This window comes from Staurois parvus, unplaced genomic scaffold, assembly GCF_062004578.1.
Source record: "Staurois parvus isolate SC_StPar_1 unplaced genomic scaffold, SC_StPar_1.0 ptg000015l, whole genome shotgun sequence".
In the NCBI taxonomy this organism is placed as follows: domain Eukaryota; kingdom Metazoa; phylum Chordata; class Amphibia; order Anura; family Ranidae; genus Staurois; species Staurois parvus.
The window spans coordinates 1-26,253 of NW_028317811.1; positions in this window are offsets into that span (position 1 = coordinate 1).

Here is a 26,253-nt window from a genome sequence, read left to right on the forward strand (position 1 = left end):
GATGAGGATAAAGAAGAAGAAGAAGAAGTAGGATGAAAATAAGATTAATTCCAAACAGGCAAAAAGTGTATGTGCAGAGCTCCTCTAAGTGTATCTGCAGAATAGAGGAACTCTGCACATACACTTTTTGCCGGCTTGGAATTAATCTTATTTTCATCCTACTGCTTCTTTTCTTCTTCATCCTCATCCTCATCCTCAGAAGAAGAGGATGAGGATGAGGATGAAGAAGAAGAAGAAGAAGAAGAAGAAGAAGTAGGAATGAAAAGAAGAATAATTCCAAGCCGGCAAAAAGTGTATGTGCAGAGCTTCCTCTATTTCTGACAGTTCTCTCACAGCTTCTTCACATGTACAGCGGTTGAAACATCTGTATCCTAAATGTGAAACTAATAGATACAAATTGTATCTATTAGTTTCCATTTAGGATACAGATGTTTCAACCGCTGTACATGTGAAGAAGCTGTGAGAGAACTGTCAGAAATAGAGGAACTCTGCACATACACTTTTTGCCGGCTTGGAATTATTCTTCTTTTCATCCTACTTCTTCTTCTTCTTCTTCTTCTTCATCCTCATCCTCATCCTCTTCTTCTGAGGATGAAGATGAAGAAGAAGAAGAAGTAGGATGAAAATAAGAATAATTCCAAGCCGGCAAAAAGTGTATGTGCAGAGTTCCTCTATTTCTGACAGTTCTCTCACAGCTTCTTCACATGAACAGTGGTTGAAACATCTGTATCCTAAATGTAAACTAATAGATACAATGTTTCAACCGCTAAACATGTGTTCCTTCTGTCAGAGAAATGTCAGAAATAGCGGAGCTCACTGCAGGGACACTTTTGCCGGCTGATCGGGAAATGTTCGATTCGCGCACCCGAAGTAGGCAAAATTTCGGTTTCGCCGCGAATCGAATATTTCCTGAAATTCGACTCGAATTCCGGTTCGCCTGGTTCGATTCGCTCATCTCTAGTTATCAGCAGCTTGTCGTCCCGGAATGAAGCCAACCTGATCTCGATGAATAAGTGAGAGTAGATACTTATTAATTTGAGTGCTCAGAACCTTTCCCAGAATCTTCAAGTCCACATTTAACAGCATGATTGGTCTAAAAGCTTGCGGTTCATGTTCAGATTTCTTAGGGATCATAGTAATATGCTCCTGAAGAGACTCCAAAGAAAGCCGGGAACCCTGCTTCAAAGAATTGAAAAAGGCCGTCAAGTGAGGAACCAGAATGGTGGCAAATTTTTTATAGTAGAGCCAAGAAAACCCATCTGGGCCTGGAGCCTTGGAGGCCTTCAAAGATTTGATGGCTTGGTAAAGTTCAGATTCAGAGATATCCGCATTCAAGGCATCATGGGCTGCAATGGATAAAGAGGGCAGAAAAAACTATCAGCATGTTCAACGACAAAAGTGTTCGGTTTTTGGTAAAGAAAGGACAAAAATCCGCAAATCTATAAGTAATATTCACAGGGTCCGAGGTAAGGCCACCGCCCCTCATTCGGAGTTGAACTGGTTTATGCATGCGACCTAGCGAATTAAGCTTTTTGGCCAACATTGGCCATGGTTTGTTGGCGCATGTATAAAACCTATGCGTGTAGTGGAAAGAAGATCAAGTTCAGCAGCCACCACATCTTTCCTATTGGCTGTAGTTGGGCAGACTTTCCAAGTAGCGTCTACCACAGCCAATTTCGAGGTCAATTCCAACATCCTCTTTTCTCTGGCCCATTTTCTGGACGAAGATAAATGTTGGAAGGAAATGAAAACATGATCTATTCTGCAAAAGCTCAGGTGTGGGGTCAAATAAAAAGTGTATTCCCGTGACGTAGGATGCATTTCCCACCAGACATCAACCAAACCATAAGCTTGTAGCCTATCACGCAATTTAGATTCCTGAGAAAGGTCATGGCTAGGGGTCCCTCCCATCGTGTAACGGCGATCGACAGAGGAATTAAGGGCAAAATTCGAATCACCCAGCAATAAAGAATAGCACGTTGGTGGTGCGAAATCACCTTCAACAAGTGAGAAAAGAATTTGTGTTGAAATCTATTTGGCGTGTATTAACCCACCAGGGTCACCTCCTGGTCTCAAAGGGTACCCCGGAGAAGCAAATACCTACCAATGGGATCAGCTATTTCCAGATTACAAGTAAACAGCAGATTGCGTCTAAAAGCAATCACCACGCCTCTATGCTTCTCAAGGGCCGGAGCAGAGAAAAAGGTTGGATAATGGTGAGAGAGGTAACGCGGCGTGGAGGATTTAGAAAACCTTGTCTCCTGCAGGCAGACTATGTCCATGTCTTGGGACTTAAGATGATGGAACACTTTAGAACACTTGGTCTGAGAATTAAAACCATGGATATTTTGAGAAAAAATATTCAAAGGTTTTAAAGCCATACTGAGTCAAGGGAATTAAACTGCCAAAGTACGCTAAGAATAATGGTCCAGTTCTCAAATGCAACCTTACCCTGGGCTGCTCTGGATCCGTGAGAAAAGAGAAAAAAAAATAGACAAGAAACAAGAGACAAAAGAAGAAAATGTACACTCTAAAGTAGTGCAACGAAACCATAATCAGTGGAAATTGCGTCCCAACCGCAAGGACACACATAGGGGGTGGCTCTACCACCGAGCACATGGGTGCGTCATAAACAACATAATACAAAAAGAAGGGGAAGAAAGGGGCAAGGGGAAGGAAAAGGAAGGGAAAAGGGAAGGGAGGAATGAAGAAAAAAAAAAAGGGGGGGGGACATAACAAGCAAAAAGGCAAAGTACAGTACCTTAAGAAATGCATAATATGACACCATAGTATATAAGGAAAATGTAAACATGTACACAAACATATCAACATAATAGAAATGAGGCATTCTCGGGTCACAGCCCCAGTAGATAAGGCAGAGAACCAGGAGCCAGGAGGACTCCTGGTATATATAAAAAGGCACAATAAACCCCCCCCCCGGTAAAAAAAAACAAAAAAAAAACCAAGAAGCCAGCGATCCACATAAACAAAATCCTAGTATAATAGTAAAATTAGCGGATAGTAAAATTAGAGGATAGGAGACAAAACTTACAAACATATCGCCTACCCAAAAAAAAAAAATTTCAACTCAAAGTTGGACCGCGAGGAGCCAGCGGGGGCCGAGGATTGTACTGTTTTCTAACATTGCATACAGCTTAAAGGCATCTCCCAAGCATGTTTTAGAAAGAAATTGTGTTTTTTCCATGTCGCCCTTGAAGTTGCAAAAAGGAGGATAATCTCTTGCTGAGAAATAGGCAGAATTTTCCTGCCCACATATTATGTGGCTCACCCCCTGTCTGATCGTATCTGTACAGTTCTCACTGCGGGGACACATTTGTGTGAGTTAGCGTCAAGAATCTAAAGTGGTTTTTTTCTGTTTGAATTACCTTTTCTTCCTGACAATACTCAACAATATTTCCTTGAAACTGTTGAGAAGCAGAGGTTTGTTTGAATAGAGCACTTACTACAGATTACATTGTTTTGTTTACACAGCTACAGTTTGCAAATTCTACAGTGGACATCATCAGACCTTACCCTAACAACATCTATATGCACTATGTGGGCCTTGCAAACATATGACTCTTCCTGCTGTTCCCTATCTTTAATCGGATATCTGTCTAATCAATATGCTGTTTGCAAGATTTATATCTAACTAAATATTCTTGTGTATTTACCTCTAGAGCATGGGCTATCACTATCATTCTACCTACTTCCCCTATGCATGTGGGAATATGTGTGCTGATACACAGGGCATTAGTCTTTGATCCCTAAGTAGTTGAAATTGATGCTGAAGGTCACTGTTTTACAACATATTTATATACGGTAAACTGTTATTTTTGGTATATATACTTTACATGTTTTTGGGTTAAATGGTACATGTGCTGTTGGCTTTTCTGCTTGGGAGTCCACTTATTTTAGTGGGCGACTTGAACAATTAGCATACTAGATAATCACAAAGTCTCTACAGCCTCCCATCGGCAGTGAAACTCTCAGCTTAGTCAATTGATCCAGGAAGTTCAATGGGTGGTTCTTGGCAGGAAATTGCATTCCTTAGACAAACAATTTTCCTGTTATTCCTAGAATTCTGACTTGTAAAGATCTTTCCCTAGATAATCCCTCATATCTTCATTTGTCAGTCAAATCCCATGCACATCTAGAGCACTGTCTGATCATTGACCTTTGGTGGTCTCGCTGAGAGTTTGTGATCCTCCCTGTCACGGTTCACCCACACGCCACGCCCACAGCGACTAGCTAACCAAGGCACACACGTGCGGCTGTGACTTGGGGTAAGAGGGAATAAGGGGGACTTAACTTCTAATGTATAAAGTATATAAGACCAGCCGTGATATACTTCCACAACCCGCACTACCTCTTGGCCACCACTGGAGGGAGACTCCACTCCAATCCAGCTGGCCGACCACACACTGGCAGATACAAATCTTACATACAATCTGATGCACTAACTAGGGTTGAGAAGCAGCCTAGCAATCACACACCCTTCTAGGATTCCTCCAGGTATCCTACAAGCCAGAACCCCTGTGTTAATCACTCTTCCACTGTCCACACACCCCCACACCAGACACACCACAAATGGTAGCTTGCCACCACCCAACAGTTTATCTGCAGAACGGTCTGTTGGGACACCACACACACAGATCTCCGTCTGGCAGATCTGCTACCTTTATAATCTGCATGCAATCTGCCAACACACAGTGCAATTGCATACAGATAGGCAATGAACTTGACCGAGCATTTAAAGACACTAAAATACAATCTAATCTCTCCGGAGATATGAGCCCGAGCTTAAATACCAAGAAGTCACTTATTAATTTTAAGATTTAATATCCCGAAAGTGGGCAGTGCATAAAATATGTACAAAGTATAAAGAGTTACAGAAAATACAAGAAATACAAGAAGACACACAATTGGCTATTTACTATAAAATAAAATGGAAATAAAAACAGAAATAAAACTTTTACCAAGAGTTATCCTGCGACTGGAGCAAGTTAGGGAAAGTCAGCAATTCGTTAGTCGAACTAGCTCCATATGAATCACAACGTCCATATCCCAGGGTCCTCAATTTATGGGAATATGAACATGGGCTGCACATGAGTTTTTGGCCAATTGACTCTGGGGGGTGTTCCTGTACCTGCCCACAGGATGTGTCCGGAGGATCGCGGTGCTGCACGCTCCCAGGGAGCGCGCACAAGCAGAGTGCAGGAAGGCCGTTTATAAACGGCCACCCGACCCTGCACTGCCACCGTCTGGCCATTTATATACATGGGCTGGACGGGAAGTGGTTAAAAAAAACTGAGTGTGTCAATGTATTCCATTTGCAGTTCAGAAAAGGACTTTAGGATTGCCCCCAAATACAGGTGAGATACAAATTTCACAAGGGAGCACAGGAAAGAAAGCCAGCAATATGAAGGAACACTTTTACTGTACTCCAAACGCACCTGAAGAGGTCCGCGTTTGAAGCCATGGATGGAAGGACCGGTAGAGCCATCTCAAGATGAGAAACAGCTAAAATGGTGGGAACAGGAAGGGAAATCAAACTTATAATGGGATCAGTATTATCAGGGCAAATCCCAGCCAACCAGTTGCTGCAATTGGGCTGCCAGAAAATAAAGTCTGGGCTCAGGAATATTACATTATGATCTTTAGCGTACCTTTCAAACTGTGGTCCCCTCTACATCACAGTCCCCCTCTTTAAAGAAGCCCCACAGTGTCCTCAGTTCCCCTTCACATCACTGCCCCCCTTTAAATCACAACACCCCTTAACAAAACACAGTGTGCCCTAACAAAACACAGCATCTCCTAAGACAACACAGTGCCCCTAACACAACACAGCGCCTCTAACACAGCTCCCCTAACACAGCGCCCTTAACACAGCTCTCCTAACACAGCGCTCCCAACACAGCGCCCCTAACACAGCATCCCTAACACAACACAGCGTCCCTTAACATAACACAGCACCCCTTAAACACACAGCACCCCTAACAACACAGTGCTCTTTAAAACAACACAGTGCCCCTAACACAACACAGCCCCTCCTAACATAACACAGCGCCTCCTAACACAACACAGCGACCCTAAAACACACAGCACCCCTAACAACACAGTGCCCTTTAACACAACATAGCGCCTCCTAACACAACACAGTGCCCCTAATACAACAGAGCCCCTAACATAACACAGCACCCTAAAACACACAGCACCCCTAACACAACACAGTGCCCCTTAACACAACACAGCACTCCTAACAACACAGTGCCCCTAACACAACACAAAGCCCCTTTTAATGCAAGCTTTCCCCTGGTAACTTAGGCAGGGTAGATACACTAATCTTTCTGGGGTGTCCTATCTTGGGCATCCAGCCAGCCACCGGTGTCGTCCTCAAGGTGGGCTAGGCATGGGGGGTCCTGTCCAGACCTCGGGCATGCTGCTGCTGGGTGTCCTCTTCCGGACCTCCCACCTGGTTGCCGATGTTGTCCTCGCGGTGGGCGGGGTGTGGGGGGGCGGGAGCTGGTGATTGCCCGGGTTGTTGGTGTGTGAGGACTTCCGCTCTCTGCAGGGCTGGCACACTTGTTGAAATAGTGATTTGGGCAGCTCCCAGCCCTTGGTACCAATCTGCAGCTTCTTGCACCCCGCCTGCTGTGGGGATGGCCTCAGTGGCTGGTTGGAGGGCCCGAGGGAGGGCACCCAGAGGTGGCGGTGGCATGGCCATGGTCCTGATGGGACTGTCCCTCTGGACTGCGGGCCTCCATTTAGTGACCACTGCTATAAAGTAACAAAACATGGAAAATAAACACTTGGTTTGGGAGTGTGTTGGCAACTAGCATGTGCAGTACTGTGCAAACGTTTTAGGCAGATGTGAAGAAATGCTGAAAACGTAAGAATGCATTCAAAAATATATATTTTAATGGTTTGTTTTTAGCAATTTGCATAATGCAAAGTGAGCAAACAGAAGAAAAATCTAAACTCAATATTTTGTGCCACTACCCTTCTTACACTTGCACACATGTACACTTGCACAAAGTCAGGGAATTTTTAGGATTAGAGTCAGGTGTATAATTAACCAATTATACAAAGCAGGTGCTAATGATCATCAATTTCACATGTAGGAAGCTTAAAAATGGGTGTGAAACAGCCAAACTCTGCTACTAAGGTGAGATTGTGAAAGACAGTTTTATGGAACAGGCCATACACCATGGCAAGACTGAGAACAGCAACAAGACACAAAATAGTTATACTGTATCAGCAAGGTCTCTTCCAGGCAAAGATTTCAAAGCAGACTAGTGTTTCAAGATCAACTGTTCAAGCTCTTTTGAAGAAGCACAAAGAAGTAGGTAAAGTTGAGGAACATAGATGCAGTGGTCGGCCAAGGAAAATTATGAAAATCACATCATGCTTTGTTTCCTTCCTGTCCTTTCAAACATTGGAAAATGTCCGGCAGTTGCTAAGCAGAGTCAAAATTTTAAATATTTGGCTGTAGCAGGAGGCAGTTTGTTTGCTGAAGGGCAGGAGACCAGTACCATAATGAGTGTCTTCAGTAAACAGTGAAGCATGGTGGAGGTTCCTTGCCAGATTGGGCTGCATTTCTGCAAATTAAGTTGGAGATTTAATAAAGATCAATGATGTCCTCAATGTTGAGAGATACAGGCAGATACTTATCCATCATGCCATACCATCAGGAAGGCATGTGATTGGGCCCAAATTGATTCTGCAGCAGGACAACAACCCCAAACCTGCAGCAAAAGTCACTAAGAACTATTTTCAGTGAAAAGAAGAACAAGGAGTCCTGAAAGTAATGGTTTGGTTCCTTCATAAACTGTGTGCAAGAATTCATGCTGTTTTGAAGACAAATAGTGGTCACACCAAATATTGATTTGATTTAGATTTCTCTTCTGTTCATTTACTTTACATGATGTTAATTGATAATAAACTTTTAACACTTGTAGTTCTAAATGCATTCTTAATTTACAGCATTTTTTCACACCTGTCTAAAATATTTTGACAGTAGTGTAGTTCAACCTTGTCCAATAGTTGATTTCATAACCTTTTATGAATTCAAAATCTTATTAAATCTTTAGCAATGTATTTTTTAGTACAAATAGTCTCTTACTCTAGTTTGTATGTATGATGTTATTAATATCTTGGAGACCTTCATAATGCCAGGGATCACAGCTTTAACCATGCGGCACATTAAAGTTTTTACCTCATAACAGTCAATACATTTATCATAGATCGTGATAGAAATCTACTTCTGCTTGCAGTCATGCTTGACCTACAGTGTACATTTGTTTTGTATAACATCATAGTTTTTTATACAGCTACTGTATAGTAATTGCCAACTTGATTGCGAGTTGGTTGCCTTGACTGTGTCCTTGACCACCCAGAGACACCTTCATTTACAAGGCTGTGCTGACTGATTAGCATGTATTAGATCCTGTTCCAGGCAGCTGTCTTTACATTTGACAAAGCTAACTGTGATGTATAGCAAAATTCTGTCATCTGCAAGATAGCTGAAAGTATTGCCCAAAGGCTAAGGTGAAAATGCAATGCTCTAGCAGACCACAATGAATATCTCATCTCTTGAGGGGGAGCAAAAGTTTTTAACATTTGTTAAAGAAAGTTGTTGTTCTATAAAGTTATAAATGTTATATAATTTATAAAGACTCTGAATCTAGTCAATCTGCAGCATAATAAATAGATTCTATGGTTTTTAGTGGTTGCCATACATTAACACATTGTCAAGCAGGAAACCAATAAGAAATGTTAGAAACCTTTAGCTGATAAAACAGAGGTTATAGTCTTTTAGGAATATATAAAGTGAATGTATAGGAAAATTAAAACAAAAAACAAATGATCATATATGTCTTTGTTTATTTTTTTTTTTCTGTTTAAACACACTGCAAAATATAGCATAATATCTGTTAATCCTGCCAGAAAACCAGTGAGCTCCTAACTACCTTTTGTTGGCTGACAATGCTGCCTCTACTGCACTGAAATTCCACGCAACACTATAAGCCTTGCCAGAGTTATTTTTTTGCGTCAACTACAGGACATCTCCCTGTCTCCTAAGTTTGCAAACTAATTCCTAAATGGGAGTGCATGCTTTCTAATATATTCTAATGAAGAAAGCTATTGAATGGAAGCCTAAGATTTTACAAAATGTGAATATTTTGTCTGTTTTAGAAAATTTCAGGCTGCAGATTTAAATTGAATTTCAGTAGTTTTAAAGGCATTAAATTGCAAAATGGTGTGTATTGAAAATATATTATATTTTTTAAATTTTGTAACAGCAAGTGGAGTTTTTTCTTTGTGGACCTGGAAATTCTAGTTTTATGCGAGTGGTTTCACTCTTAGCAAGGTGGCAACTGCTATAGTTTCCTGTATTACACATTTTCTTTAAATCCATTCCTTTATTATATATTTCACTTATTTGCAATTCTTAGTCGAGGCAGGGATTATTTGTGTCTGTACACTGAAAAAACTATAGGAGGGTAACCAACAACAAGTGAATGCCTACATCCAGAGGTGGCTCTTTAATTAGGCAAATTAAGGGGTCGCCTAAGGCCTCAGCCTCTGGACTGCCTAATGCAGTGTTTTTCAACCAGGGATCCGCGACGATCTACCTGCAGTTGCAAGCAGGTAACAGGTAGATCGCATGGACACAGGTGCAAGGAAGAGGCTGGCATACTATTGGTTAAAGCACGCTGTTCCCTGCTGGCCCCTCCTCCCCTCCTGTCCATCCTGTTTGCTTGTATGTGACATCATCTGGGATGGACAGGTAGAAGAAGAAGGAAGCCGGTACAGTAGTGTGCCCAGCTGTGTCCTCGACACTGTGTCCTCCACATTGTGCCCAACAATCTGTCACATACAATGTGCCCTGTCCCATGTAATGTGCCCTGTCCCATGTAAAATGCCCTGTCCCATGTAAAGAGCCCTGTCCCATGTAAAGTGCTCTGTCCCATGTAATGTGCCCTTTCCCACGTAAAGTGTCCTGTCCTATGTAATGTGCCCTTTCCCATGTAACGTGCTTCCCATGTAAAGTGCTCTGTCGTATTTAATGTGCCCTGTCCCATGCAATGTGCCCTATCCCAAGTAATGTGCTCTGTCCCATGTAATGTGCCCTTTCCCATGTAATGTGTCCTGTCCCATGTAATATGCTTTTTTCCATGTAATGTGCCCTGTGCCATGTAATGTGCCCTGTCCCTTGTAATGTGCTCTGTGCCATGTCCCATGTAATGTGCTCTGCCCCATGTAATGTTCCCTGTCCAATGTAATGTACTCTGTGCTCTGTCCCATGTATTGTGCCCTGTCTCATGTAATGTACCCTGTTCCAAGTACTGTGCCCTGTGCCCTGTCACATGCAATGTCCCCTGTCCAATGTAGTATGCTCTGTTCCATCTAATGTGCCCTGTGCTGTGTCCCATTTAATGTTCCCTATGCTCTGTCCCATGTAATGTGCCTGGTCCCATATAATGTGCCCTGCCTTCATGTAATTCACCCTGCTCCCACATAATTTGCCTTGCCGTCATGCAATGTGCCCTGCCTCCACGTAATGTGCCCTGCTCTTGTGCAATGAGCTATGTTCTCACATAAAGTGCCCTACCTCCATGTAAAGTGCCCTGTTCCCACATAATGTGCCCTGCCTCCACGTAATGTGCCCTGCTCTTGTGTAATGTGCCCTGTTCCCAAATAATGTTCCCTGCCTCCATGTAATGTACCCTGTTCCCACATAATGTTCCCTGCCTCCATGTAATGTGCCCTGTTTCCAAATAATGTTCCCTGCCTCCATGTAATGTGCCCTGTTCCCAAATAATGTTCCCTGCCTCCTTATAATGTGCCCTGTTCCCACATAATGTGCCCTGCCTCCACGTAATGTGCCCTGTTCTTGTGTAATGTGCCCTGTTCCCACATAGTGTTGTTTGCCTCCATGTAATGTGCCCTGTTCCCACATAATGTGCCCTGCTTCCATGTAACGAGCCCTGTTTCTGTGTAATCTGCCCTGTTCGCACAAAATATTCCCTGCCTCCACATAATGTGCCCTGTTCCCACATAATGTGCCCTGCTTCCATGTAATGTGCCCTGCTTCCATGTAATGTGCCCTGTTCCCACATACTGTAATATTCCCTGTCTCCATGTAATGTGCCCTGTTCCCACATAATGTACCCTGCTTCCATGTAATGTGCCCTGTTCCCACATAATGTGCCCTGCTTCCATGTAATGTGCCCTGTTCCCACATAATGTGCCCTGCTTCCATGTAATGTGCCCTGTTCCCACATAATATTCCCTGCCTCCATGTAATGTGCCCTGTTCCCACATAATGTGCCCTGCTTCCATGTAATGTGCCCTGTTCCCACATAATATTCCTTGCCTCCATGTAATGTGCCCTGTTCGCACAAAATATTCCCTTTTTCCACATAATGTGCCCTGTTCCCACATAATGTGCCCTGCTTCCATGTAATGTGCCCTGCTTCCATGTAATGTGCCCTGTTCCCTCATACTGTAATATTCCCTGTCTCCATGTAATGTGCCCTGTTCCCACATAATGTACCCTGCTTCCATGTAATGTGCCCTGTTCCCACATAATGTGCCCTGCTTCCATGTAATGTGCCCTGTTCCCACATAATATTCTCTGCCTCCATGTAATGTGCCCTGTTCCCACATAATGTGCCCTGCTTCCATGTAATGTGCCCTGTTCCCACATAATATTCCTTCCCTCCATGTAATGTGCCCTGCTTCTACCTTATTTTGCGTGCCCTCCTGAGATTCTGTACCCTGCCCTGCTGCCCCACAGACACTGTTTATCCCAAGTTGGACCCAGAATGAAGCATCTCTGTAGAAAAACAAAACGCAAGTTTCACAATAAATAGGTATGTTTTAATATCTATTCTTTTATTTAATGCTCTTTTAAAAAATAATTGTTATTATCAACAGCTCGCTGATCATACCAATGTTCAACGAGCTGTAGATGTGAACATTATTTCAGGGATTCCCAAGATCTCATACTTTTTGCCAGGGGTTCCTTGTAGGTAAAAAGGTATGTACTGTATTTGCTCTGTCAGCCACGCGGTAAACCTGAAACTGACTTTTTTCCACATCCACCCCTCCACTCCTTCACGCCACCCCATCCCCCCGCCTACTAAAACAAAGGAGAGAGCTACGGGTTACAGCACGCTTAAATTGTTAATCTCACTCCAGAATCACCAATGGTTCCCTCACCCTTCTCTCAATTAATTTATATAGCTTTAATTATTTTTCCCATTATGGGTGTGAGTGGGGCCTCATGTCTAAGTTTTGCCTAAGGGCACACAAAGCCTAGAGCTGCCCCTGCCTACATCCCTAAATATGCTGCCCCTGCCTACATCCCAGTATATGACATGCAGAAAAAGATTAGCCCCAGAGACTTTGTGTAGGCCAAATAACAATATAGAATTGAGTCAAAAAGTGTGTCTGTACACTGGGTGTTTTTGTAAATACGTTTAGGCACATCAAGCGCTTGGGTATTAATTTATTTAGCAAGAATAATAGTTTACTAAACTTTCCTTAATATCAACACAAATTTAGCTATGTTTACATGTGTTTAGGTGCATTAACATTTTTTTTTCCAAACCGCCGCTGCTCCTGATTGTGCTGACGCGGGGAGGGTTTCTGCCTCTAACAGCTGTAAATGCCTAAGTGTACATAGACCCATAGACAGCCTTTGAGGGATGTTTCTGAGGCAGAAAAAAAGGGTCAAACTCTCCTAACAGTGGCGTTTTAACCCCTAATGTGCATAAAGTCTTAGTGTTTTTTTGCATTGTCTTTAAATGCCAAGATTTAGTCTAACTATTAGTCTGATTTATTAGTAGAAGAATTTCTAAGCCTAATGAAAAAGTATTTCAAGCATTTCTTAATAAATCATATTCTACAAAATTTACAGACAGAAACCAAAAATGTAATTACCGTAAAGAAAAAAACATGAGAGTAATACAAAAATGGAAAGCATTTAAATGTCATAAGCATACGAGTACACATTTCTTTTAATTTGTAAAGTGTTCAGACCTGAATGAAACCAGGTTTCATAATATTAACCATAGTGCATTCTATCATATACTAGTATCATTACGAGGCAGAGGTAGGGTAATCTAATGTACATCTTTCAAACATGGTAACAAAAAATATTGCAGTGTTCACAAACAAAACCTTAAGAATTGCCTGCAAGTTACAATAAAAAGGCTGTCATTATGATTACAAAAAAAATACAATAGGCTCAATTCATGAAGCTTTATGCAGGGCTATGCGTCTTTACATTTGACTATGTGTTTGACAGATCTCATTGGCTGATAAACACTGTCACTTTTCTGAACCTACAGAAACTGTAGTTGCATTATTAACATGCACTTATGTATACTTATTGTTCTGCTTTCAGATATTCCTTTATTTTTCCTTAATGTTTAATGGATGCTATTTTGTAATTCACCAATTAATTGACCTTGCTTAATGATCTGGAAAAGGTTACATTCTGTATCCTTTGGAAATCTGTAACAAAAAATTATTGAAAGAGAAGATACAGAAACTGTCACAATGGTCACATTGAAAAACACAATAGACTTAATTCATGAAGTTTTACACAAGGATATGTGTCATTGTTTTGGGCCATGTGACTGTTATCTTCAAATCTCATTGGACCTGAAAAAAAAATCACTTCTTTGAAAAAAAAAAGGATCCTTATTCTGATACGAGACTAATATGTACATAATATACATTGCCAGCTTAATACACCTAGATACAGAGTTTGTATTTAATACAAATATGTATTTAATATAGAATGTTATGTAGAAAATTATAGAATTTGTATTACTGCTTTACTGGCTTACACTTGCTTTGTATTTCATATGTGTAAGTTGTGTCACTGGGTCAATATTTTCTTTTTCTTTTGTTTGTTAGTAAAGTGGTGTAAAGCCACTGACCAACTCACCACCTACAAGCCTGCAACAGCCCCTCCGCAAAAAAAATTCTGTGTGAATTACTTTACAATGACGAGTCAAAAAAATCTTATGATTTGCATTCTTGCCCCATAACCCCTTGATCTGCTAAAAATAGGATCCCTCTTGGACCTTGCCAGATATCCTGAGGTCACCCAGGGAAGTCTACTTTGGAGCAAGAGCTTCTTGTCAAAAGAAGAAGCGATGAGAAATCTATTTAGCAGAGAAACCGTTGAAAACAAAAACCTGGCAGAAATTTAAATTTTTCCCCATTCTATCAAAAACTGAAAATAAAAAAATGTCAGAATCTAGTCTTAGAAAGCATTGTAAGTCTTCTTCACTTCCCTACCTGATTCAAGAAAGTTGTCATGTACCTGGTGGAGATCGAGCTGGAGAGGGGACTTCTCTTGCACCTCTTGTCCAACATCCCTGGTAATGATGACCGGAAGTGAGGACACAGAGTGGCACGAGGGCTGTTGTAGAAGGTAGTGCCAGCTGGGGTTTGCAGAATGCAGATGACTGTAGATCACCAGGCAGGAACCAGGAACTTGAACACGGTGACACTTGCTTGGCAGACAGGAGTGTAGCCAGGACACAAGCCCAAAAGTCATCAACAGATGGGCAGGGAGGTACAGGAACATCAGGCAGAGACAGAGTCAGAATAAAAGCCGTGATTGGTACACAGCCGGGCAGCAAGGTACAGGAATGCAAGACAGGAGCAGGGTCAGAATACAAGCTGAGGTCACAGTAGGCAGGCAGAAATTTAAGGACAGTTAAAGGACAAGCTGAGTCATATACAGGTAAGCAGGTGTGGCAGATCAAGGCCCAGGTAAAGGAGAAACTAGCTGAAGACCACTCAGTAATCCATGCATGTCATAGTCCAGCTTAAATAGGCCGTTTGACGTCAGTGACCATACATGTGTGCATGCACATGTGTTTTCTGCACACACTACGTTGTGCAGGTATGACAATGCCTGTTTTGCATTGAGCTTTTGCTCAGGATTATGAGCATGCACATAAGTATGAACATGTGCCAGCCTTCTTGTTCCAACATGTACTGAGCTTCTCTTACAAAGTACTACAAAAGATTACAGAAAAACATATTTTTCAAGCTTTGAAAAATCTTAGATCTTGAGATGTATATATTATATCCAAATATTTAGTATGTAAATTGCCTTTTTATTGATTTATATATTTATCTTAAATAATACATTTTGGTGTGAATATTATAATAGACAAAGATTATAGAAAATTATTGTAAATAGCCTGTAAAACATATCCTAATTGTTTTTGAGTAGTGGTGTTACACCTTTTAAAATACAGTCTGAGTCTTATTTTGAAGATGTATTAACCTCCCCGGCGGTATGATTATTTCAGATTTTTGGTGCTGAAAGCGGTACCATTATTTTGCATGGAAATTTGGCGTTTTATAATGTAGGCCTGTAATTTTTAGGAATAACTCACTGAAATCTGTCCGAACAAGAGTCTAGTAAACATTCCGGGTAGGATAAAACTTGAAACACGAAATCATAAATTATAATTTAATAAATAATCATAAAAAATAATAATATAATAATACATTTAATTCAATAATATAATCATACCAAAAACACTGAAATTTGAAATATAGCGCTAAGTTCGCACATCACTGAGCAAAATCGCAGAATCGTTTTCAATGTCTGATGACGAATTTCCCCCTGAATCATTATCACTCAATTCTGCAAGTAGTTCTAATTTACTATCGCTGTTCTCTAGCTAGTCTAAAACCGCTTTTGACCTAAAGGGATGCTTTTTGGACGCCATGGACTTTTCTAAGTTTCCAGGCAGAAAGAACAGTAAAAATGCAGGCAGGGCACAGGACAAAGCAGTAGGGACAATATGTATGTGAAATTCTTTGAAACAGTAATGTTTTTCTATGTCATATTTGTTTATTAGAAAATGACAGTTTCTAAAATGTTAAAATTTGCCGCCGGTTTCAGCCCCCGTACGTCCTGTACGTCCCGACGCTCGCAGGGACCGGAACACGGAAGCCGGATGCCGGCATCAGCCAGAGGAGATGGCCGGGGAAGCTGCAGGGGACGCATCGCGGGAGCGAAGGACAAGGTAAGCGCTGCAGGGAATCCCTCAGCAATGCCGCATGGTAAGCCCGAGTGTAGCTCGGGGATACCGCTTTTGGTACTGAAATTTTACCACGAGCTACACTCGGGAATACCGCCAGGGAGGTTAATATTATATATAGCTGTCAATGAATCTTTAAATCCAGCTCCATGTTTTCTAAGCCTCCCACCGCTGCCTTTCCTTCCAGAGAGAAAATGAGAAAGAAGAAATGCTGGGAAGCTAGTCTGAATCAATGCGCAAAAGTGTATTTGCTTTGAAAGAATAAATCACCTCTAACATTGGGTGCCTTATGTATGTGGATACTGTTGTATTATGTAAAACTATCATTGTATATTATCTCTTAATTAGTTTTTCACAATATTAAAATAAAAACCAAATCATAAAACAATTAATTCACTTTTAATTTGCATTAATATTGTAACATTACAATATAGATAATAATGAGGAGAAAAAAGAAAAAAGTAGTATTAGTTTAGTTTTTTACATAGATTGGGGTGTCTCAAAATCAACCATCATTTTAAAGGGTGGCTTGACTTGAAAAAGGTTGAGCAACACTGGCTTAGAGGGCAGCAGTATAATTTACTGAGCGCAACTCTAGTATATGGATTGCATGACCTTAATTAAAGTGTAAATAAACTTTTTCTTTTGAGTTTTGGATAGAGTGCGGAGGGATTAGAACGCTTGTCAGTTTTTATTGCTGTATGTGCCCCCCCCCCCCGTTTTTGTAACGAAAACCCCACATTTTGGGTTTTTCATTTTTGGGATATAGTTATAACCATCCCTTACGCTATGCAAAATGGGAAAAAAAGTTTGGCCTATTGTTTTACTTGAATGCACTTGACTTGTATCCCAAATACTTCATGCCTTAATATGGTTACTGAAACTTTCTGCAAGGACATATTGGGGTTTATTTACTAAAGCTGGAGAGTCCAAAATCAGACTCCCTTCTGCATAGAAACCAATCAGCTTCCAGGTTTCATTGCCAAAGCTTCATTGAACAAGCTGAGGTTAGAAGCTGATTGGTTTCTATGCAGAAGGGAGTCTGATTTTGGACTCTCTAGCTTTAGTAAATAAACCCCATTATGTCATATTATGTTATGTGTGCACAAACTCTATGTGTGTATGCATGTGCAGGTGTATGTTTATGCACATCAGTATGCACACATTATGTCATTAAAGTATGGCACAGCACCACTACTTTGCATTCATTTCTATTCTGCATATTCAAAGAAATTTAAGGCTGGATGCACAATTTGAGGCAGGAAATGAGTGTCGTGCACACCATTGTATATTTTCAACCTGCATGGAACAGCAGTATACTTAGTCTTCCCTTCTGGCTGATAGAGGGCAGAACCTGCAAAGAATTTCAGCTGAAACAATTTATATGCATATAAAGCTGGAACCAAAATAGCCTTACCTATTTTTACTCCCTGTTAATACAGCCTTTAATAAGTGTTGAATCAGCACCCAAACCTAATTAGAAGCTGCTTCCAACTGTGAAGACATATGCCTTTTGCTGCTTGCATGACACATATGCATATCTTTTAAGGTCTGGCTAGAAGTCCTAGAAAAACACAAAGACATACTTAACAGACACACATTTTATGCCTGTTTCTCTAATATTGAAAGTTAACCTAATTTTTAATACAGTGATAAAATATATAGAAAGCCAATTATAAAATCAATGTGAAAGGCAATTTCTTGATAATATCTAACATGTTTTGCACTGTGACACTACTGAGGTCTTATAATAATAGTATTTGAAAAAAAAAATTCTAAGTAGTATTGAATTTAACAGCTGCTTTGGCACATAAAATCTTCTAGTGTGTTAAATATAATTTATGGGATGGCTAGCAACTTCTAAAGATGTGCACAAAGGAAAAATGTGTTTGGTTTCGGATTCACTCGTTGTTATTAATTTAGCTTTGTCATATTTGTTATGTTAGGATGATTCATTTTTGGAATAGTTTCCTATATTCAGATTTGTTTTGTGTATTTGTTATTTACAAATCGATTCGAAATTCAAATTTCAAAATTCAAAATTCAAATTTCGAAAGACACTATGTTCATTATACTGTATTTTACTCTAGTCTAATCTTTTCTATTTTTTCTATTATTTTTTCTATTCTATTCTATTCTTTTATTTTCTATTCTATTCCATTCTATTCTGTTCTGTTTTATAGTTGTCCATTATATTCTATTTTCTGTTCTGTTCCATTCTATTTTATTCTCTTCTATTCTATTCTATAAAGCAGCCTAGGGAGGAATCATTTTATTTCACTTTTATACCTTACTGTATTTATTGCAATATGTTTCCATTATAAATTCAAATTCATTTTCAAATTTGGATTCATTTTCAAACTCAGATCATTTGTTCCATTATAATTTATTTTGGGTTTGTTGAAATTCGTCACTATTGTGATTAAGAAATGCTGATGCATCTGAATCTCCATTCATAATGAAACACATCACGCATGTCTAGCAACTCCTGTGTGCTAGGATTTGAGTGGAAGAGAGGCAGGAGTGTAATCAAAAAATTAAAAAAAAATGTATTTATCTTTATTACAGGTAATTATATAGCTCCATCAATTTACATGGTGCTTTACATATACACTACCTGCCAGTCCCCCACTGTATTTGCACTGTCTGTATTGGTTTTTTCTTGGTTCAATAAAGAGGATTGTTTGGAGTGCAGCCGATTGGATGTCCTTTTTTTTCATCTATGCAGCACATGAGCTGGGCTAGTACCTACAGGAAGAGTTGTGCTTTGAGATTGGGAGTCTCTCTACCTTGAGCAGTGGTAAACATCTATGCTTTACATAAATATTGTACATTCACATCAGTCCCTAACTAAATCTAAGGTCCCTAACTCACATTCATACATACACATACCAGAGCCAATTTAAACAGGATCCAATTAACCAAACAGCATGTCTTTGGAGTGTGAGAGGAAACTGGAGTACCCAGAGGAAACCCACGCAGGCACAGGGAGAACATGCAAACTATAGGCAGGTGGTGCCATGGCTGGGATTAAAACCAATGACCCTAGTGCTGCCAGGTGGAAGTGCTAATCATTTAGCCACTGTGCTGCCCAATCTTGATAAGACTCTGTAGCAGGGGTCTCCAAACTTTCTGAACAAAGAGACAATTTTCTGGTCTTCTGACTTTAGAGGAGCTGGACTGTAACCAGTTGGAGTGGAGAATGCAGCAAAAATAGTGCCAAATCATTGGTATCAGTGAGAGGAATAGTACCCAAACATTGGTGTCAGTGGAAGGGATGGTTCCCCAACACTGGTATCAATTAAAGAAAATTTGCCCCAATACTGGTATCAGCGGAAGGACCGGTGCCCCAACATTGGTGTCAAGGAAGGACTGGTTCTAGAGCATTGGTGTCAGTGGCAGGAGTAGTGCACATTGATGGTATCAGTGGGAGAAATCTTTAGTGTAAGTGGAAGTAATAGTGTTCTGTAGTTTATATATCAGTGAGAGGAATTATGTCCCAATATTGGTGTTAGTGGAAGGAATGGTGCCTCATATCAGTGAGAGGAATAGTGCCCCAAGGGCCAGATAAAGGCAATCAAAGGGCCCCATCCGCCCCCAGACTGCAGTATGGAGACCACTGCTCTATAGCAACAGAGAATCTAGCTGGGAATCACAACTTCAGAAAACAGTTCAGAACACAGTCACTTTTGCTTGTCTTCATAGACAGCATCTTGCTCAATGAAGGCCAGGGTAGCTATGGTAACAGAGGTGAACAGCTGGAGGGATCCCAGGCCCAAGGACATGGAAAAGGGGGGAACTAGTGTTCTATGATAACAATAAAGGTGATGCTTAGATTTTATGCTCCTTGAGGGTTAGGGACTGATGTGAATGATAATATATATGTAAAGCGCTGCGTAAATTGATGGCGCTATAAAAGTACCTGAAATAAATAAATAAGTAAAAATAAAATACTAGGACTTCCAGATCAGCTGTGTGTCATTAGGCTCTGGCCGAGGCTGCCTGCACACTGTTTCTTACAGTGAAAGGTCTTCCTCCTGGTTGCAGAACACTAGCCCAGATACTGGCGCCTCATTGAGTGTAGCCTCTCTGAGCTGCTGAAGGAAGCACAGAAACTTATCTTCCCTGGACATGTCCAAAATCCCAGGGAGGTATGGGAGAATTAGTTAAAGGGGCCTGCACCCGCATCTCAGCATGGTGAGTAAAAGACTGCTCCACTAGTATATTATCTTCAGTGTTATTGTAGGTGCATTCAACAGTAGATGTTGATTTTTGAACCATAAACAACTGTTTTTCCTAAACCATGCTTGTTTAATATTTAATAGTGTTCTGAACTGCTTTACTGCAGTAGTAATTCCCAGCTAGATTCTATGTTGCTATAGAGTCTTATCAAGAGTATGCGATGCAGTCACATTACCCTGACTGAGCCACAATTCAATTGCCACAACTGCAGTCATCTTTGTGGTTTATCGGCTAGTCGGTTGCAGTTCTCAAAGTCCGGGACTAGGGGCACCTGTGCATCAGCATGCTCCAATTTTATGGTACAGAAGTGAGCTTCTTTCTATATACAGGTATCCCTCGCTTAACGATCTACCCGTTTAACATATTTTTGTACTTATGACCATTTTTTAGGCTCTGACTTACGACCTGCCCTTGGACTTAAAACCTGATTCAATTTCCTTTCCTCTGACTTACGAACCGCTGTTTGGACTTGTAACCCTGCTGGGGGACTTATGAGAAACGGAGTGGAAGTGCGGCCTATAGTGGATTTTCTTGTGAAGTGGCAATGCGGCCCATGGTGGCTTGTTTGTGGCCTAGGGTGTCTTTTCCGGCATATGGTGGCCTCTGTGCAGCCTATGGTGGCTTCTGTAGTGGCTTTTTCTACTCCACAAATTCCACAGATTTCTCGGTGAGTACTGTAATGACTTCAGTATGTACTGTACTGTATGGACAGTATTGTACAGTATGTGCATGGTGTTGCCTGCCATACTTATCCGCCCTAGGCATTGCTGTTTCTCTGATGTTCAGCCCAGGAAATACCATACTTGCCAACTGTCCCTGGAACAGGGACAGACCCACTTTTTACTCATCTGTCCCTGGTAGGCTCTGTGTCCCTGAAACTGCTTGAAACTGTCACCTCTACCCAGCCATGCTCTGTTATAGTACAGTATGCAAGCCCATTCATATGTAATTCAGGTAGTGCATTAAGCTTTCAATTGATATGCAAATTTTCCCTTACATTGGTGGTCAGGGTAGAAATCCCCCTTCCAATGGTGGTCAGTGTAACATTCACCCTTACACTGTTTGACGATATGCATCTTGTAGAACCACACCCAATTAAATAAATTCTAACCCCTAATTAACATACATTCTCCGCCTACAATGGCTTGCTGGATGCAGACTAGAAAAACGTGTCCCTGAAATTTTTTTTTTTAATGTTGTCAGCTATGTGGTACCTGTACAGTAGTGTGACAATGCACAGTACAGTACATGTACTTATTTTCTTAAACAGTACAGTAGTGTTGTGAGATCTGGATACCTTATTCAGTATGTACTTTATTATGTACCCCTTAGCACGAGATGTCATCCAAACACAAAAGCGGGAATTCTACAGGAGAAACCAGCAAGAAAAAAAGGAAGCCTATTGATCTTGAACTAAAAATGAAGATCATAAATGACTATGAAGCTGGTAAAAAAAGTTAAAGCCATAGCAGAGGACTTAAATCTGGCATATTCAACCGTTTCAACAATCCTGAAGGACAAAGACAAAGTAGAAGAGGCAGTGAAAACATGTACAGATTTTAAAACCATAATAACTAGGCAGCGGAAAGGCCTCATTCATGAAATGGAAAAATTATTGGCAATGTGGTTCACCAATCACCAGATACAAAAAAGAATGCCAATGAGTTTTGCAATCATTCAAGCCAAGGCACTCAGTATTTTCCAGACTCTGAAGGTACGTGAAGGTAAAGCATTAGTGGAAACCTTTACAGCAAGTCATGGGTGGTTTCAGCGATTTTGTCACAGGTTCAAGCTGTATAATCGGAGTATCAGTGGTAAGGCGGCAAGTGCAGATGTAGAAGCACTTTTTCTTGACCAATTTGACAAAATCTTAGAGGAAGGTGGCTACTGTCCAGAACAAATTTTCAATGTGGATGAAAACGACCTTTTTTGGAAGAAAATACCTGAAAGGTCCTACATACACAAAAAAGCTAAAACAATGCCCGGCTTTAAGGCTTTTAAGGATAGAGTCACATTGTTGCTGGGAGGAAATGTTAGTGGGTTCAAATTAAAGCCTTTCCTCATCTATCACTCTGAGAACCCTCGTGCATTTAAAGCATATTAGTAAGTGCACGCTGCCCATTTACTATACAGCTAATAACAAAGCCTGGATGATGCAATCTTTATTTGAAGATTGGTTCAGCAACTGCTTTATATCCTCGGTGAAGTGTTACTGTTAAGAAAAGAGCATTCTTTTAAAAATTCTACTCCTGCTTGATAATGCTCTAGGCCACCTACAGCAGCTTGATGATCTACACTGAGCGGTAAAGGTAGTGTATTTACCAAAACATACAACTGCTATCTTACAGCTCATGGACCATGGGGCTTAAGATACCTTCAAAGCGCACTATTTGCGCACAACTTTTTCCAAAGTTATAGCAGCAACAGAACACAATGAAGTAACCCTTCGTGATTTCTGGAAATCATACATTTTATTTTCAATAGTTTTTATTGAAGGGTTTTATAACATAACATAGCATGTAAGTACGGTTCATTATCAATTATAGCAGTACAACTTAGTATGAAATATGTTCGCCACCAGTTGGCTGGGGATAATAGTGATGTATATAGCGTTAGCATGAGAGGTATGCTCGGTTTGTTCTGAACCGTGTTGAGGTGTGTAGGTAATCTAGAAGGGATGAAGAACAGGGGTAGAGGTGCGGTGGGGAAGAGGAAGGGAGGGGGAGGGTGGTGCACCAGTCTAGGCAAAGGGGTCATGGTAGTTTACAATTATATTATCAGACTTTTATGGAACAATTTGGATTTTGTAGCCATCGAGACCATTGAAACTTAAATATGTGGTGGGTGGAGTTGTTGAGGGCTGATCTTCTTTCCATGTCACATTGGAAGTTAAGGTCTCTTATCAATGAAGTGAGGGAAGGGGTTTTAGTAGTATTCCACAGTTTAGTAATGTTTGTTGGGTTCTTTGTTTGGTGATGCAGGAATTTAATTGTATGAGGATGCCTCTTATGTATGCTTTGTAAGTGGGCCATAATGTGGTTATAGAAATATCAGGTGTGTCATTAAGTTCAAAAAACATATTGTGTGCATCTTGCAAGCGTTTTTTGTCATCTGGGTTCTTTAGTACGAATTTAATCTCCAGATTCGAGGGATCGAAGAATGTTGATTGTTGTCAAGGGTTATGTTGATTGGAGCGTGATCTGACCATGTTATGATGCCAATTTTGGAGGATGTTACGTGTTGTAGGGTCCATTTGTCTGTGACGAAGAAGTCGATTCTGGAGTAAGATAGGTGGGATGGGGAGTAATAGGTATAATCTTTTTCTGTGCTATGTTGGCATCGCCAAATGTCGTAGAGGTCGTTATTGTGTAAAAATTTGTTGAAGTTATGTTTGGAAGATCATTTGTTGGAGGAGGAGTCCAGAGATGGGTTGCCGATGATGTTGAAGTCTCCGCCAATGAGGAGTCTGCCTTGTTTCTGAGAGGAAATGGTTGATTGAAGTTTGTTATAAAATTGTATTTGGTTGGTATTAGGGCCGTAGACGTTGACCAGAGTATAAGGGATTTCCTTAATTTTACAGATCAGGATTTGATAGCGACCTTGAGGGTCTGCTGTTTCTGAGATGTGGTGGAATCAAATAGAGTCCTTTATAGCTGTAATGACACCATTTTTTTTCTTGGGGTTAGTTGCCATGTATACATGGGAGAAGCGTTGGAGATAGTTGAGAGATGATATGTTAATCATTACATAGGTTGTTAACTGGATTAGATGGGTAGGAGAGTTGTTTCTTGACTTGTTGAGAAAGGTGGGTGGTCTGTGGTCATAGGTGGCAGTTTTCCATAGGTAGGATGGTGTGGTTTCGGTTCGATCGCTGGATCAATTGATGTTTTCCTTGCTGTTTTGGGGGTTTTAGTTGAGCGGTGGATTTGATCAGTTGACTGGTGGTGCAGGAGGGGTAGGAAGTTAAAGAGGGTAAAAAAAACTTCCTAAAAATGCAAGTAACATGAGTAGCGTAGCTTGCTACTTCAAAACAGGGGGGTATGAACAAGGATAGACCATAAGAGAGGTCATACTGGAAGGCATCTTGTAACGTGGAAATATTCAATAAAGGGCCGTTTGCCAGCAGGTAGTAGGGTAAGGTATAGTGCCCCAGGTAGTGCATATTTTTAGTGTTTCGAGGACGTGGTGGATCAGGACCACTCTGCATCCATTTGTTGCGTATTGGTGGAGGTGGAGTGGTGAGGTTCTGCAGGTATTATGTTCCAGGCCTTTAGGAGGTCGATGCCTGCTTCTAGATTTTTGATGGCATAGATTTTACCGTGATGTTTGACGGTAAGTTTTGTGGAGAAGCCCCATTGGTAGCCTATTCCATGGTTCTGCAAAGCTTTAGTTATGATGATGAGATTTTTGCAGTTGAGGAGTGTGGCTTTGGACAAATCAGCAAATAATTTGATATTTGCATGCGATGGCGGGAGTGAAGAGGGGTTTCTGGCTGCTGACATTATTTTTTCTTTTACATGGTAAAAGTGAGCACATGCCAGAACATCTCTGGGGATTGAGTCTGATAGAAATGATGGTTTGGGTATTCTGTGCTCTCGATCTATTGAAAGCTCCATATCCGTGAGTGTTGGAATGAGGTGTTTCATATATTGTTGGATATATGGCAGTAAAGTATCGTTGGTAACGGATTCAGGGATGCCTCTGAATTTAATGTTGTTGCATCTGGAGCGGTCTTCTAGGTCTGCTAATTTAAGGTTTATTTGTTCAATATCAGCTTCATGGTCTGCGTGTGCATTAATCAGGTCGTTATGCTCTGTAAATATTTCTCCCATTTTGTTCTCAATATGGCGTAAGCGGTGTTCTTGTTTTTGTACCACATATATTATACCAACATGATAGGTTGGTCAGAAGCAAGGAAAGATTCGATTAAAGATGGAGTTCACTAACATAACAAGAGTATAATCAGACTACCCCATCTCTCATGAGGTCTAACAGTGAAAAATGAACAGTAAACTTTAGGGCTTTGCTCATGGCCTGGCAGTATTGTGGATCATGAGTTAACACTCCCATAGTCACTGCTTTTTTGCCAGACAAAATAACACTGTCACCCCCTTCATCCCACAAACGTGAGACAATTTAATATTGGTTCTCTGAATTTAAGTTGCATTGTTCTACCAGCTTTTGGAGTTCAGTTTGTGTAAACTCCCCAACGTCTTCAAACTCTACATATCTGGGTCTGTACTCATATGGAAGAAAAATATATTTGAAATATATTTTAAAAATATTGTTCCCAAATATATTGACATAGATTTGAAATACTACAATTTTGGCCATGTTCAATATATTTCAAAATACATTTCAATAAATATACAGTATATATATATTTATATATATATATATATATATATATATATATATATATATGCGTTTTTATTACAAAATAAATGAAAAATATTTTAAAAATTCATTTCAAATATACTGTATGTCTTTAAAAATACAAATCTACATTTTTGGAATGCATTTACAAATATATGTAAAAATATATGTTAAAATGACTTTTTTATATCTTAAAAAAATCTAAAGAATATATTTAAAAAATATATATTTTTAAAAATATTCTTCAGACTTTATCAGCCAAAATCTTATTAAAGGGAGAAGCATCCTTTGCTTATTCCTTAGCAAGAAGCATCCACTAACTGTCCCTGGTCCAAGCAGGCAGGTTGTGTTTCTCCTAAACACCAGAAAACGTTGCAGCCTTACTTTTCCTTAATAGTTTAGACAGCATATTTCTTGGGATAAGCAACAAAAAAAAATACTACAGAAAACAGGTCTGCTTCAATATAACTTTAGCACAAATCCTGGCAATGAGCCTCCAATTGTTTTGCTTGTATCTTTTGGGCTACTTTGTGGCAAATAA